Source organism: Haemaphysalis longicornis, unplaced genomic scaffold (assembly GCF_048455015.1).
Source record: "Haemaphysalis longicornis isolate Haplotype H1 unplaced genomic scaffold, Haemaphysalis longicornis Haplotype H1 scaffold_6, whole genome shotgun sequence".
In the NCBI taxonomy this organism is placed as follows: domain Eukaryota; kingdom Metazoa; phylum Arthropoda; class Arachnida; order Ixodida; family Ixodidae; genus Haemaphysalis; species Haemaphysalis longicornis.
Window position 1 is genome coordinate 160,999,040 of NW_027526407.1, and position 15,815 is coordinate 161,014,854.

Consider the following 15,815-nt stretch of genomic DNA (forward strand, 5'->3'; position numbering starts at 1 on the left):
CACAGAAAAGTAATATACTAGTAATCGTACTGAATATTTGAATTCTGAAGTGTCGTCGTAAAAACGGCGAGCTTGCATAAACTGAAAATGAAATAATCACGATACTGGCCTTTCTAATACTTTCTTGCGTTGAGAGTCTTCAAGTACTCCGGTTTGATATACCCAAACACAATAAAAATTATGTAAAAAGGCAAGAAGAACCCGAAGAAAAAACACGTGACGCCTGCCACAATACGGCATTTTTGCATCTTCAATGGCCGGTAAACTTTGTTGCACAATCTCCGTATGTTGAATGATTGGGTCAGTCCGAGTATGTTTTATTGAAATTAACGAAATATCAAATAATGCATATAATGAGATATATAAAGGACGTGGAGAAAAAACTTTCGTTTTTCCAAATCCTTTTTCTGTTTCAATTACCTACCACATCCCCCTCTTTGCTTTCCGACGTTTTTTTGACTGCCAACCCTTATTTCTGTCTTATTTCACGGAGCCCCTCATTTCCTATTCTGATTCGCTACATGCATAGCGAGGGCCTCTGTTCTAACATTCTTGGTGCCATAGGGAGCTTAAGAGGGTTCAACGCTGGTAGACTACTCTCGACATGTACACACTCGAGTCGCGGCCCCGGAATTTGAAAAGAAGGTCTCCTTCACCCCGAGAAGTCGGAGTGGCGCTGGCTACCACCCCTCAGCGCAGGAAACAGATACCTTAAAATAAATTCCCGAAAAAGCGGAGGGCTGAACAAGCCCACTGGTAGCGTACTGGTCATCGCAACAGACCGCAATTCTGAAGATCATGTGTTCAGATCCCACCCGGCGGGCATTTTTTCTCCACTTTCTTTCTTTCCATATCCTTTATCTGTTTCACCGACCTACCACATAGTCGCGTTTGCTTTCCGAGGTGTTCTTGACTGCCAACCCTTATGTGTCTTATTTGAACGAGCCCCTCATCCCCTCCTTTTCTACATATATATATACATATATATATATATATATATATATATATATATATATATATATATATATATATATATATATATATATACATATATATATATATATATATATATATATATATATATATATATATATATATATATATATATATATATATATATATATATATATATAAATATATATATATATATATATATATCTCTTCCGAAATTGTCTTCGTTTCGTATTTTGGTACGCTATTCTCGTTCAGGGCAAGTTCTGTTCACAGCAAAAATTTCAACAAAATGACAGATTTGCATGGTTTTACAAGACCGTTTTAGGTATACGGACACCGTGCTTATGTTTATCCAATTATTTCAACATTTTCTGAACTAGGGATACTAAAAAAAAAACGGTTCAAGTTTAACACACTCAAACCTAGCTATTTCAATTGCGAAACAAGGAACCACGCACACAGCGTTTCTGAAACCTTGCCCCTGCTTCAGATTTCCCAGCTTGCCGTCCTCCTATATCTGGAGGAGTATTCTACGTGTAATTTCCCTTCAGCGGTGGCGCCCGCACAAATGGCTGAGCCAGCGTTGAGCGCTAAAACTAAGGCCAAACAGACGTTTCACCCTCACTATAATTGTGGAACCCCCGCGGCTGTCCACCGAGGGAAGGAAGCGACAAAAAGACTCGGGTTGCCCGCCAGAACCACATTATCATTTGTGACGCCTTTTATGACCTTTAAACTGTAGTGTAGATATGACCTTCAAATAAACTCCCGGCAGTGGGTGTTACAAAATACCCAAGGTATGGCTTATTATTACCACCAACTGTAAAAGAGTTAATAAATAGCTAGCAGGTGATACTGGCATGTAATAATTGCATATAGACGCACTGGTGTGCGGCCTTCAATAAAACTTTGTTGGTTGAAGATTTCCTAACACGACTCAGATTAGAGATGGATACAGAACCTTCATATCTCACCAAGACACAACATGCACCAGCTCTAAATTTATATGCAGATGTAGGAAACGCGCCCTGAGCAAATTTATGGGTCCGCCTGATAATCGAAGCGAGGTCTCCAAACACGTGAATCTGCAATGAGGTCGAGGACTGGGTTAGTGGTTATAAATTCCTTCTAATCGTACAGCGAAAACTTAACAAGTTGAGAGGAGAATACACTATGCGTACTTACTAGAATGATATTGAGGTGATAATCATAAAATCTTGAGAGGGTGGCACCGAAACTTTCACGCCCGTAAGCAGCCATAGCACGTTTGTTTTGCTAGCTCCTCTGTGAGGAGATCTGATTATAGCTTCCGAAAATAAGCTGTTTTTTCGCATTTATTCTTTTTCTTGTAAAATAGGGTTGATGCACTTTTTGTAATATTTTTGGGGATAATACTAAGCGGATCTAGAAAGATCTCAAGGAAGGCTGGTTTCGGTAATTCATTGTTTCGACCATCATTTTTGTAATTTTTAGGTGTATCTACCCCGACCTTCTTTTTCACTCACTGCACCTCCTCTTTCCGCTCAGATATCCGCACCTGCGACTTAAATGCCCTTTCTTACACCCTTCCCAAGCTTTACAATATGTTCACACTGCCCCTCATATAATTGGTTATCTGCATTTTCAATCCCTTATCGTTATTACTGCAATCACCCCCACCAACTTCGAAACCCCTTTGTTCACCGGTGCGCGTCCTTCGAATCCCTCCTCACCTCCTCACCTGCTCATTCTTGCACCTCTTCTGCATTCTCGTCATCATTTCTTGTCCTATTTCACCTTTCTTTTTGGTCGCTCTAATTCTCCTCCTGTTACGGTGCCTCTCTATCATTCAGTACCAGTCCTCTTTGAACCTCCTATGTGCTCTTTTTTACCAAACCTCATCGTCTTCCTACGGTAACGTGACTGGGCTGTACGTAGTCAATGTCGGCAACTGCCGGAACATTGGGAAAGAATATCTTGTCAATCTTGGTTTGTCACCAGTTTGTCACCAGAGACACACCAGTTTGTCATCCACTTTGTCACCAGAGATCCAAAATGCACGTTCAGTCAATAAAGCATTAGTGAGAAGGAGCAGCAATAAACTGCTTGAATGAATTTTTTGGCAGGTAGACAGAGATACCTATATTTACATATAGTTCGACATACCAAATTTTTGTGCTTACCACGCTCCCGTAAAAAGTACGACGTACGAGAAGTAGGAGTACGTACTTTGTGTACGTACGAGAATACATTATTTGCTCTCGAATATACTTCCCAAAATACAGGTAGTGACTTTGTATTTGAGGTGTGGCTAAATGTGCCATTTAAAAAATTATAATTTGTAGCCAGCCGTAAGAGGTGCAGATTTATACAATGTAACAATATGCAGTGCCGAATATAATCCTGTGAAAAGATCTAGGGCTATTAGGGTAGCTGAACAAAGTCCAGAAACTTCACAAACAATGCATTGCCACAACGTTCGAGCAATTCAAAATCAGTGCTTGTAGACGACAAATTAGGCGCAAATAAGCTTTCGTGAATTGTGAATTAGAAAGCGCTAACATCGATACCTAAGATGAATTGTTTATCCGGACGTTGTCGGAGGGCTTTGCACTGCAGCCTCCGGAGGCCCTTTGTCTCCGGCTCGGCCTTAACTATTTTCAATTGATTCAATCTTATTTGGACACATTGCAATGCTCCTCGCTCACGCCCTGTGAAAGGGAGGGTGTATGCCGGTTGAGTTATAACTGTTTTCTCATCTCCGCACAACAGCTGATAACGAGTTGAACGCGCACTTTCATTACATCCCAGTCTGTTCCAGAGTTCTTGAGCGTATTGCGAAGGCACATTTTTTAATAAAGCAGATGCCCCAAGCCGACTTTTTTGCTGAAGTTGTCGCCGTAGACCAGCTCGCTTTTATTATGTGGACGGCGGATATCGGTTTGTTTCACTATATAACCCATTAGGGTATTCGCTTCTGTAAATTTCGGGTTAGTCGTGAACATTCTGCTGCGTTTGAAGAGTCATACCTATTCTGGCCGCAGACCTTCCCACTCTGTAGTTTTACTTCTTGAGGTGCCATGTCAGCTCGTTTATTTATTAGCTTTACAGGTGGTGTCAATACCGCTATATATCTTATGCGTTCTAGAGGTCGTACTCCGCCTGTATGTTCCAACTCAACCACACGTACCAACAGGATGGACATACTTTGATGATGATGATGGTTGGATGTTTATGGGCAAAGAGCGCCAAGACAATAGTTATATATGAGGGGTGAAACCTTAATCACTACAAAAGTCAGCAAAAACAAAAGTAAAATCACAGGATGGACATACTTTACTGGGTTGAAAAAAAAACAAAAAACAAGCAAAAATACGGACAATGTGGCCTATTAGTAGCACTAAAATTAGCAGGTGCTCGTTAGGAATACTATCTTCTTGCATCGCTTTTATTTGCGGCCAAGGTGCAGCCTGGTTCATAATGTTTGGGCTCCCTTTTCAGTTGATTATTTTTTTTACATCTGGCTAATGAGAGTCAGCAGGAAAATTATAAGCACTGTTTAGGCGCCCATTTCAAATACAGAGTGGACTACTTTGATTCCCACTGCTACAAATTTTGTGCGCCTTTTTTTGTGGCGATTTGTACCGATCGCTCATGATTGAGAACCCAAAGCCCAAGCTTCTCCCTATGAAGACTTGTAACAATCTATCGGGGACTAGACATACACCGTTCATTGTATATTAAATACTAAAATGATCGCGCTAACTACGTCATGTGCAAGGTTCCGAACTCTGATGCAGCAAAGCTTAGAAAAGAGCAATGGCGTTACTAAGAAAAACCTGGTGCGTAAAAAAGTGCTGTAGATATTCATTGTATTTTTTTAGTCAGGTAAAAATAATTTATTATCTAATTTTAGAATAACTGTCCTAGTCATTAGGTAAAGAATAAGGCACTTGCTTAGCTCCACAAGGGACATCCAACAGCGGAACTTTCGGCGACGTGGTAATTGCTCACTCGCTATTTTTGGCTTATAAAACAAACCCGAAATATAAAAAATACCCGGTCATGGCAACCCAACTGCATCATGAAGCAGGGCTCTAAAATAGGTTTATTAAAAGCAGCTTTTTTCTCTGCCACACGCCCGAATGACAGCGCTTGAGTTTAATTATGGCAAAAAAGTAGGAACGGTGGCAAGTTTCGCGGGTCTCGTTTTGCAGATAAAGAACAGACTCAGGTGCTACTTCTTCTTCCTGACTTCATTTTTTTGGCTAATTTAAAACAACCCTGTTCGAGGGGACTTCTATGTTGCTGCTTAGCGCCCCGGCATGTAGGTTTTTTTTATACATTTCGCGGGGTTCCATTATTAACAATGATAATCTCACTGCGGAAGAAGTGCGTCGCTGATATACCGCAGTTTGGCGTCATTTGTGTGTAACTACAAGGGCGTCATTGACAGTTTAATGATGTACACAGTACATCTGGATTTAGGCTTTATTACAGTTATTTACTATATGTTAATAAAAGAAAAGTGCTAGCCAGCACTTCACTGTAGTGAACGCATTATGATCAAGGGTTTTTTGTAGTAACGCCACCGAGTTTTTGAAATCCTAATTCATAATAGTTGGCTGACCGCTGATTATATTAATGATGCATGGTACAACTCAGGTGTTCTTTGTCCAGAAAAGATGCATCAAAATTTTATTTCGCGTAAGGTTTTGGTCGTAATAATGCATTTTGCGTATTCCAGAACCACATTGCACTAAAATACAACTAAACACGTGGCGGTTTCTGAAACCGCCAAATGTTCAGTGGTGACAAATTTCGCACAAAGATGGTTTTGAATATATCTGCCGTAAGAAAATATTAGAATGCAAAATTTGTTTAAAAATATTTTCTACTAGAATTGTTTTGCAAAGTTATTTCAGATATTTAAAAAAAGACAACAAATGCTGATTTCTGTATTTTTGAGGCAGAATTGAACAACATTTTCAGGGAAAAACAATACACGAATAGAAGAGAGCACCAACGGATCTCTTGGATTCAGTGTTACCTAAATGACAATGCTAACTGCAGGCTAGAAAAAAGAATGTTACCTCCAAGTGGTCATTGACGGAAAAACGATTGCCGAGACGGAGCTTGCAGAGGCATTTAATAATTACTTCGTTAGCTTGTCTTTTTCAACCGGTACTGGGGATATTTCAAGATATTTAACCAATCCGTGCTCTGACACGATTTTTTTGCACGCTGTAACAGAAGCTGAGGTCTACTCAACTATTATGCATTTAAAAAACAGTAGCTGTACGGATTCTTTTGATATTCAAATACGTCCAGTAAAATTTGTCGCAGATATCATTGCACGCCCGCTGTCACATGTATTTAATATTTGTCTCTCTACTGGTATCTTTCCCGCAGCACTGAAAACAGCCAAGGTTACAGTTATATATAAGAAAGGTGATAAGAATAATTTGGGAAATTATAGACCAATTTCAATATTACCTGTTATCTCAAAAGCCTTCGAAAAACTTCTGCATTCACGCCTCTCATGATTTACAGACAAATACAACCTGATGACTGATTCCCAATACGGTTTCCGAAAGACGCGTTCAACAGAACTTGCATTGCTTACGCAAAAAGAATTTCTACTTCAAGAAATTGAAAACAAAAAAATTTTACTCGGAATATTTGTGGACTTTACAAAGGCTTTTGATTCTCTGAACCGTGAACTACTGTTACAGAAATTGCAATATTATGGAATCCGAGGGACTGGCCTACAGCTTATCCAAAGCTATTTGTCTAATCGTCGTCAGTATGTAGCTATAAATAAGTATGTTTCCTCCATTAAGTCGACTGTCTATGGTGTCCCACAAGGGAGTATTTTAGGACCTTTTCTTTTCAATATTTATATAAACGATATTGTACAGATTGACCCCCGTGTAAAATTCATCATCTATGCAGATGATACGACCTTGCTCATTTCAAATGACAACTGCGACAAGTTAATCAACCAAGGAAATGAAATTTTAGGTAAATTAACGGAATGAGCTTCTTGTAATGGCTTGGTTATCAATACAGAAAAAACGAAAGCCGTAATATTCCGTGCAAAAGGCAAGCAAGCTAGCGCCAGCCAGAATCTATACATGAACGGTTCTCCAATTGAAATCGTAAAGAGCTTTAAAACATTAGGCGTGATATTTTCTGACACTTTACTTTGGGATATGCAATGCGATCACGTTATACACAAATTATCGCGAGTCGCGGGTTTGCTGTACCGTAATCGCGATGTACTTCCACTTCGAATCAGACTTATTATACACCATTCCCTATTTCTTTCTCATGTACAGTACTGTTTTTTAGTGTGGGGCATGACAACTCAAACAAATATAGCAAGGTTGACTAGGATGCAAAATAAAATAATTAGGATAATTGCTAACGTTCCATCGGATCATGAAGTAGACACGCTGTTGAACAATTTTCGTTTAGTTGGTATAGAAAATCTCTACAGCTACCGTTTGTGCAGAGCCTTGAACATGGAAAAAAAGCGGAATTCCAGCCACCTATTCAGTCTGGGTAATTTAGTCATAAACAAACATGTCCATGAAACACGTCGTGCAGAGTATTGGAAGGTGGGTTTAAATAGAACTAATAATGGAGATCAAATGTTACGAACTGTAATTCCGAAGAATTTGAACTACTTCCATGAAGAAGGTATAGATTTTTACAAGCTTACTGCGAAGGAGATCTGTGAATTGTTCTTGTAAATTTCATGGTTGTCATTTTCTATATTGTGTGTGGAATTCAGAGTTTTTTTCGATTTTTTCTTGTTTGTGTACTGTTGGCGCTTACTTAATTGTATGCAACTGTATAATATCGTTCGAAATGCCTTCGAGTGTGTGGAATTCAGAGTTTTTTTCGATTTTTTCTTGTTTGTGTACTGTTGTCGCTTACTTTACTGTATGCAACTGTATTGTATCGTTCGAAATGATCATGTGAGCTAATGGGCATAATTATTTTACTGTTCTAATTCAATGCGCATTGTCAGGTTATTTCTCTTGTGTTATTGCTTGGAGGGGTTTCCGGCCGGGTATCTTGTAGCATTTATAACACCGTCACCGAGTGTTACCCGTGAAACATGTGTTGCTGTATGCTGTGTTGCTGTATGCTGTCCTTGCGAACAGGGGGTGGGAGCTGGTCAAGCTGCCAAGAGCAGCTATTTCTTTGACCCCCTCATGTACTACTTGGAACATTAAATAAAGAATATTATTATTATTATTATTTTATTATTATTAAATTGTTCAGACCTATCATTTTTGAAAAAGAAATATCACGACAAGAGTTTGTGAAGGAATCCGAAAGCTGTGGTCTAATTTTTAAATATTGCTTCGTTTTCCTACCTAATATTTCTTCATTTCCAGGATCCGCGAGAGCTCTACTCAGAACGTTTTTTCCTCTGCGAACCTATTAATAAAGAAAAGGTGGTAAACACGGAGACAAAGGCCTTACAAGACACTGGGCTGGAGCTGGTTTCGTGCTCAGTATATGACAGCATGTGGACTCTACCCGACATTGACGCCTGGATTGGTTAGTGTAAAATTTCCCGTTTCCCCATGCTTACCCGAAGGCAAGGAGTATATTGACTTGTGCTGTAGCGTAAAAAAGATATCAACGACTTGGTTTTAAGTGATAAAATTGCATATACGATAATAAGTAAAAAGCCTGTCCCTTTCACTCAAGAAAACAATGATAAGTCAGAATTAGCAATCTGCGGCACATTCTGGGGCACTTTTACAAAAACCGGGTTTTTATTCTTAGAAACGGGTCCTGATGCCATAATCTGAACTGGAGATATTGCAATGTTCCACCACTACATCAACGCGACGGAATGTTATTTTTATGCGAAGCTGTTTACGTCTACTGCCAAGGGTTCTGTTCCCATCTTTGTGTCATAAGAAAACTCCCGCGAACACACAACAGTTACTGGCACCACCAGGAATCGAACCTGAAATGAATAGAGAAACCGAGCGAGAGTCCGTTGTCTTACGATTCAGGTGCAATGCCAACCGGAGACGCGGGAGACAGACGGTGCGTTATCATTCAAGGCCACATCATAACGCCTAGTGACCAATTGTCCGCTGTGTGCTCCGCCAGCAGAAAGTGTAGTGGCAGTGTGCGCGCCGTGCGCATAAGCTAGGAGTTCCAAAGGTTAAAGGAAGCTCGCACCTACGCATGCCGTCCCACTTTTTCGTCCATGGCGTCAATCTCGTCGCCTCCGTCAGTGGTAGTAGAGACGGAGGATTGCCTATCACCGGGTTTGAGTTTCCTTTTTTCATAAAAAAAGAGGTTCCACTCTTGTGTTCACCTATACAACTCAATCAACCACCGTTCATGCATCATGCATTGATATATCTTAGCAAAGGATATCTCTCTAATCAATAAAGGGTGTGGTTAAGGGCATTTCACTTGCCTCTAGCTTTACTCTTTTGAGCCACGTGGTAAATTCAAGTGAGGTCGCATGGGTAATCGTAGCGGTCATTTACAGCTTCAGTTTCCAACCACCTTCAAAGGGTGGATTGTCCCGCTTTTTTTTTCTTTGACGCATTGGCTAGTTAATTATTCCAATATTTATGCCTCGGTTGTGGAATCGATGGCACAGCAAGACGCAATGCAGGAAAGTGAGCTTACACAATCGGTATATTATACAAGGCACATCAAACATCAGAGAACAAAAAACGCTTCCCGTGGTTAGATTGGAACCGGCGTCCCTCGAGTAACGGAAACCACGTCTAAGAGATCCCGCCCTCTGGACATAGTTGAAGCAGTTGAGATTTTGCAGATTGGCTTTCAAACAGTTTGTATGGAGAAAGCTTCGGGTTTTGACGATCTCTCTCACAATTTATAACGTGGCTTTGATTTATTACCATCGTATTCATGGGGGAAAAGAACACATTCTGCGTACATTAAAGACGTGCACCTTTCAGAGAATAGAAATACGGACATACTTCATTATTTCTGGTTATCTTTAGCTAAACGTATTAGGACGTAGTTACGAAATTAAAATAAAAGCTTTGGTGGAGCATAGGCACAACAGCAGCTAATTTTTTCCGGTATGCTGTAACATCATTCGGGTTAGCTAAAGATTTCAACACGGGACGAAGGGAATTGGTGACGCACAACGCAGGCAATACCAACCAAAGTTGACTTCCACAAATATTGTACATTTATGCCGCCGCTAGGTACGTGTTTATGGTGAAATTCTTCGCAGAAAAAAATGTTTTCTGTTTGCTTGAGAGGAAACGACGATGTGGTGCCACATGCATTGACGTTTTCAGTTTCCCCCACTTCGATAAATTCGCCCGGAATCCTATCTATCTTTTCCGTGTAGCATTGAAGGCAGGGAAGTCCATTAGGCAATGTCAGCAGTTTCGGAAGGGCACGCCATAGGGCATTATTGGCACGTACGGGTAACGAACCTAAAAGTAAGACTCCGAGTTTCATGATTAAACCGAAAAACGCCCCGCTATGCAATTTCGGACAATTCAAATTTTTTCCGATAACCAGCGACTTCAGAGCACGTGGTGGCAAAAAACGATTATTGAGGCTCTGACTTGAAGATATCCGGTGAGTTCTCAGCACCACTGGCCACTCGCAATTTTTGGCAATCACAACAAATTTTCGCCGGTTCCCTAAGAAGGCTCCTTTGTCCTGTTTTAACATCGATACAATTGTCTAATAAAGAATTATCTACCCTGATATGAGCCAGTTCGTGAACGATTTTGCAAACTTCCACAGCTATGAAACAACTTCCAGTGTCCAGCCCCTCTCATTTTGAAGACTTTACACAAAGGAGTTTAACATAAGGCGCTTTCTTGCTACGCGCTGATCCTTAGAGCTCAACTAATTTCTACCGCAAACTTTGAAATGGTATTTTCTATGCGGAAAATTATATATTGGAAGCAACGAGCTTTCATTAGAAGAACAAATTTTGTAAAGTGTGCTACTGTATTACCACATTTGTAAGGCTGTAAAATCAGAAACCTACATTTTTTTAACTAGACGTGCTTGTGTACATTAGGTGGGTCTGCCACGCGAACCATTGACACAAGCATGTGATTAGAGAGTCCAGAGGTGTTTTTTTTTCAGATATAATTTCAGCTAGGGCAATACGTATATTTAATACAGTGGCATAAAATCCAACGAGGCGTTTTTATGAATATATTTACAGCTATGACATTGAGTATTTATTTTAGAGCGGAATAAAATACAAGCTCCGGAGAATGGGATAGGTACAAGATATAAACTCCAAGAAACTTCAAGAAACTTCAAAACTCGGAAAGCCCTTAGCCCTAACAACTTAAAACGTATGTGTTGCTTAACGCAAATGATGTGCAGGTTTCTCTGGAGTCGTTGTTTTAAAATACATTATTTGATATTGGTTCGTGCTTTTGTCCGAAGGTATGTCCCGCCAAACGTGCATGAGAGTAATGAACGACAGAGTGCAAGATTCTACATCTACAATGGTGAAAGATCGATCTCAGGAGTTCTCATAATCTTTTTTGCCGTACACCTTGAACTGATGGGAAAACACTCAACACCCAGTCCTGCTTGCACAGAGCAGCTCTTTTCAACAGTAGACCGAATATTCCCCTAAATTGAAGCTTTATACGGCTAAAGGATTTCCAGCACCGTTTTGATACCCGCGCAAGCAATAGAAAATTATGTTGCATCGCCCTATATTTGCTAATTATTACTGTGCACTACAAATAAAATTATTATTCACCACCAAATAAATATTTTGAATATTGAAAGCACAATGCACATTCGTGAAAACATTTTTAGGCATATTATTTGTCAACATTTCATCTTCCGTTTTTGTTTCACCAGAATCGTTTTTACAATTTAGGTACACCTGTAATAACCCTCTCCGTACACGTTCAGTTGGCTTCGGGCGTCGTGCGTGTCCGTAGCCGATTCCAGCGACCACATTATATAATGCAGGATGTTCGATAAAATTGTAATACTTTCTAGGAAACCATTTTATAACTGTTATTCCTTAATGTCTACCAATTTATAAAGTTTTTGTAGAGATTATGCATAGGATTTCAGCACTTGCCAAAAAAAGGTCAACCCCTGTTTCTAGTAGATTAGCCAAAGGACGGAGTTTACAAGCCTCAATTATTTTCAAGTGCCGCTAAGGTGATCTTATGAGTCGGCGCGATTTCAGTTTGTCTTGTTTTTTTTCAGACAACAACATGTTTTTGACATAACCTTTTATCAGAATCCACCGTTCCGCTTAAAACCCTAGGGCCAGACGTTAAAGCTAGCTCGCGCCAATTTTAATGTGGGCAGTAACACAAAAACGGTGTGCAGACAATCATGCTTAGAATGAGTAGAGTTCTGGCGTAAAATGTTATTTTAATAACTGTCGTAAACTTAAAACGCACCCCGTGTTACTCTAATCAAACCCTTTGTTTACATGTCGTCCTAAGTGTATTTCTAAAACAATATTCTTCATTTTTCCTTAGACACCTACGTGCCTGTCTTCAAGCTTGAAGCCAATATTCCCGAAGAAAGGCGACTTGCCTTCCGCCGTGACTGCAGAAAACTTCTGGAGGCGCAAGCAACTACTACGTCCGAAGGATGCACCATGCGGCACAGTTTTGTAGTTGTGCATGCCCAAAAGCCCGCTCGCAATTCGCCTGTAATTTAGCCGCCTAATTCCGGAGCAACCATGCGCCATGCAGCGCACCTCTCGAGCTATCGGCTATAATGTGTGTTTTTGTCGGCATGTTAGAACAAAGCAATGCACTTGGAGGACAATAATACACTTCATTTACATTTGTCCGCAAAATTATAAAAATATCTAGTCTGGCCTCAAAATTACAGCCTTCGATGATTTAACCCCACGTATATCGAACGTACCTGAGTTCTTTTAGAAAATAGGCTGAGCGTTCCTTTCTCCAACATCACATGAAAGATTAGCACGTCTCAAGTTTTTGTCTGTATAAGATGCACGCCGCGTTTAGAAGTCCAGAACTAAAATAAATGGCTGGATGAAATACTAGCTCTGCTGTGTGTAATATTTCGAAAGGAAAACCTGGAATGTCGGCGTCAGGATGACCTTTACGTGCTGGGAAAGGCGACGGTGGGTAATGGGCTACGACATTTTGGGACGGTCTATTTCGCCGGCTGCCGGAAAAGTAGGCTGCGAAAAATCTTGCCAGCACAGCGCCATCATAGGCTGGTCACGACCATGTAACTATCCTGAAAGAGAGTTCCTTTTTTTTGGAAGTCGCCGTTGCACTATAAAACGCTCAGCTAGATTGTTTTTTTCTGCATGATTTAATATTATACTTTAGAAGAACATCTAATCGAACATAACCTAACCTAACTTTTTGTAACCAAACCCTCCCCAACGCAATATAACCAAACACGTAAATGACGGTGTCGTATAAACAAAAAAAAACAGCCCAACACAACACAGTGGTTTCAAATTTTTAGTACCGGAGTGTGAATAAACTCCATAAATACGGTGGCGAAAAAACCGAAAAAATAAATTTCATAAAAATGATAAAGAAGGCTTAAAGACGGTGGGATTTAACCAGCACTTCGGTATCAGAAGCCAGGGGCAAAACCACTGGGCTATGTTTTTACTTGAGCTCAGGTTACTCTGCAAACTGCAGAAAAAGACATGCCGGTCACCAAAAACTAAGGCTGACCATCCAATCAGAAAACAGTTCCAGCAAATATTCCTGCCAACAAAACTTCCTTTGGGCGCCAAAATATCCACTTCAAGTTTTTTGCCATACAGAACTAGGTATGCGTCTTAACGACAGGAAAATAGAACCCTTGAACATGGTGCGGGTTAGGTAAACAGTTGCGTGCTCAAGTTTACGCAATGCACTGCGCTCAGGAGGAAAATGAAGAGTTGTAGCACAATATAATGTCCACACAGCGTTTACTTTTAGTAAGAATAGGTCCGTGATCAGAAGATCACGCGTAAACTGAAATGTTTGCGCGAAATATTGAGTATCCTTACGACATGCGAGGAGTTGACCATGAAGATTCTACAGGAGAGGCATAAAACCCGCCTTGTATGGATTCTTACATCACTGAAACACGAACGGTGGTGGTGTGGAGAGGTGGACAGAACCGTCTTGGCATTAGAAATAATGTACGCACTGATAATGTATGTTTCCCCGATATCACACTGATTATAAAAAGTTAAAACGTTGAAAAGCATCAGTGCGGCAAGAACCGGTAGCTCGTGGCCTTTCACTCGGTAGCTGAACACTCGTTATAGGGAAGCTGGTGTCGATAGTTTAGTGTGAGAAACTACCGGCCGATGGCGTCTTTGCGCTCATTACCGGACAACGCGAGGCTAGTAATTCACTTGCTGGCACAAGGTTTACGCCACAAGGTGCCGCTTTAGTAAATCCTTAACTCTGACATTCAAACTCCACAAGACGTACTGTTAAACGGTAATTCCTCACGTGAACTCCAAATACATTGCGCAAGAGGTGCTCAGGAATTGCTACGATTGCTGCGCACTTGGATTGCAACGCTTTGCTTTTACAGTTATAATAAGATTAGGGTCAACACCCGCTTTTTGCTTGATTGAAACTTGCAATCGTGACGGTCCAACCAGTCAGAAACCCTTCTAAGAGCGAACGAAACGCTTATACCTGGCGCATGCATTGATCACTGAAAAACGCTTAGCGTGTCACTGACGGATGTCTGACGAAAACTTTTGTTTGTGTGTTGGTTATTCAGCCCGGTGAACTAAGTGACCTTCCAAAAGCAGTCGAAATGGAGTTTCACGTATTGCGAGTGTGGTGGCAATATCGAAAATGCACAGCGTTTATGCTTCTATTGCATTCACCACATTATAACAAAAGCAATCGTCGTTCAGTGTATTGGTTGCTCTTTACTTTTTACACGCTTCGTGCAACCCCTCCATTGACGTAAACTACGCATGAAAAGGAGAGGTATTTGGTCACTTCTTTCCAGAAACTTATGCGACGCAGTAAGCGTCGTTGCACCCTTTTATTCTTGTCTGAAGATATGAGGTAATTCACACGTTCCGCACGAATCTCGTCCTGCGTATAATATTTACTCTCATATATAACTTTTCAAACGCACCAAGTTCGACCAAGTTTTTTTCCGCACCGGATACAAGAAAGTTTCAATAAAAACTTGGTCAAAATGTTTTTGTTTTTGTGGCCTTTTTTGTAGAATCTTTATTGCAGAAATGATTCTCATATGTCGAGTGGACGAAGACTGCATGAACTTTTTGGAATAAAGAATATTTCGACTCTACAGTGATGGCACTTATTAATTCATGAACGTTTACAGCAACAATGCTTCAGTGTTTTCCTGAGCATTCAGGTTATTTTCTTTCACGAAAGCAATGCCAGGGTTAAGCAACTCTTTATAAAGCACAGTAAATTTTTATGTGCAGGTTTTTTGTCTATTGCTTTGTAAACAATGCGCATGTGGTGATTGTGTAACGGTTAAAAAAATATTGCATTATCGCCAAACTTTTCGCAGTTTGAAAAAATATAGTTCGAGGACAGCTTGTATAAAAAATTTGCAACACAATCAGTTTGTGTGAGGAATTATGTAAGGAGTTTCGCCAAGCGAAAACCATATTTTGTCTAATGTTTGACATATTGTGTAAAAGCGGTACATCTTTATCCCGCTTATAGTCCTCGGGATGAGTTAGCGTTTCCAGGGTAGTACCGTTGCAGACCCCATATATGTTCTGCTTGGAGTTGACAAACAAGATTAGCATGGGTTGTTCAGAACATCAGTCAACGTAGAAAGTATATTAGGTGGCGCAATTATCTGCAGCTTTTTTGTTCCGCAAGACAAACAAATATGTATGC

The 15,815-nt window shown here is 40.4% G+C and overlaps 1 pseudogene across 1 annotated transcript in view; it reads left to right on the plus strand.

The window, feature by feature from the left end:
* LOC144141233 (juvenile hormone acid O-methyltransferase-like) overlaps nucleotides 1–12,986 on the plus strand; it is a 43,780-nt pseudogene extending 30,794 nt beyond the window's left edge. The window contains exons 3-4 of the transcript XR_013316493.1: nucleotides 8,346–8,511; nucleotides 12,453–12,986. The product of XR_013316493.1 is annotated as a juvenile hormone acid O-methyltransferase-like (transcript). The remainder of the gene's footprint in view (nucleotides 1–8,345; nucleotides 8,512–12,452) is intronic.
* Nucleotides 12,987–15,815: the final 2,829 nt, after the last annotated feature.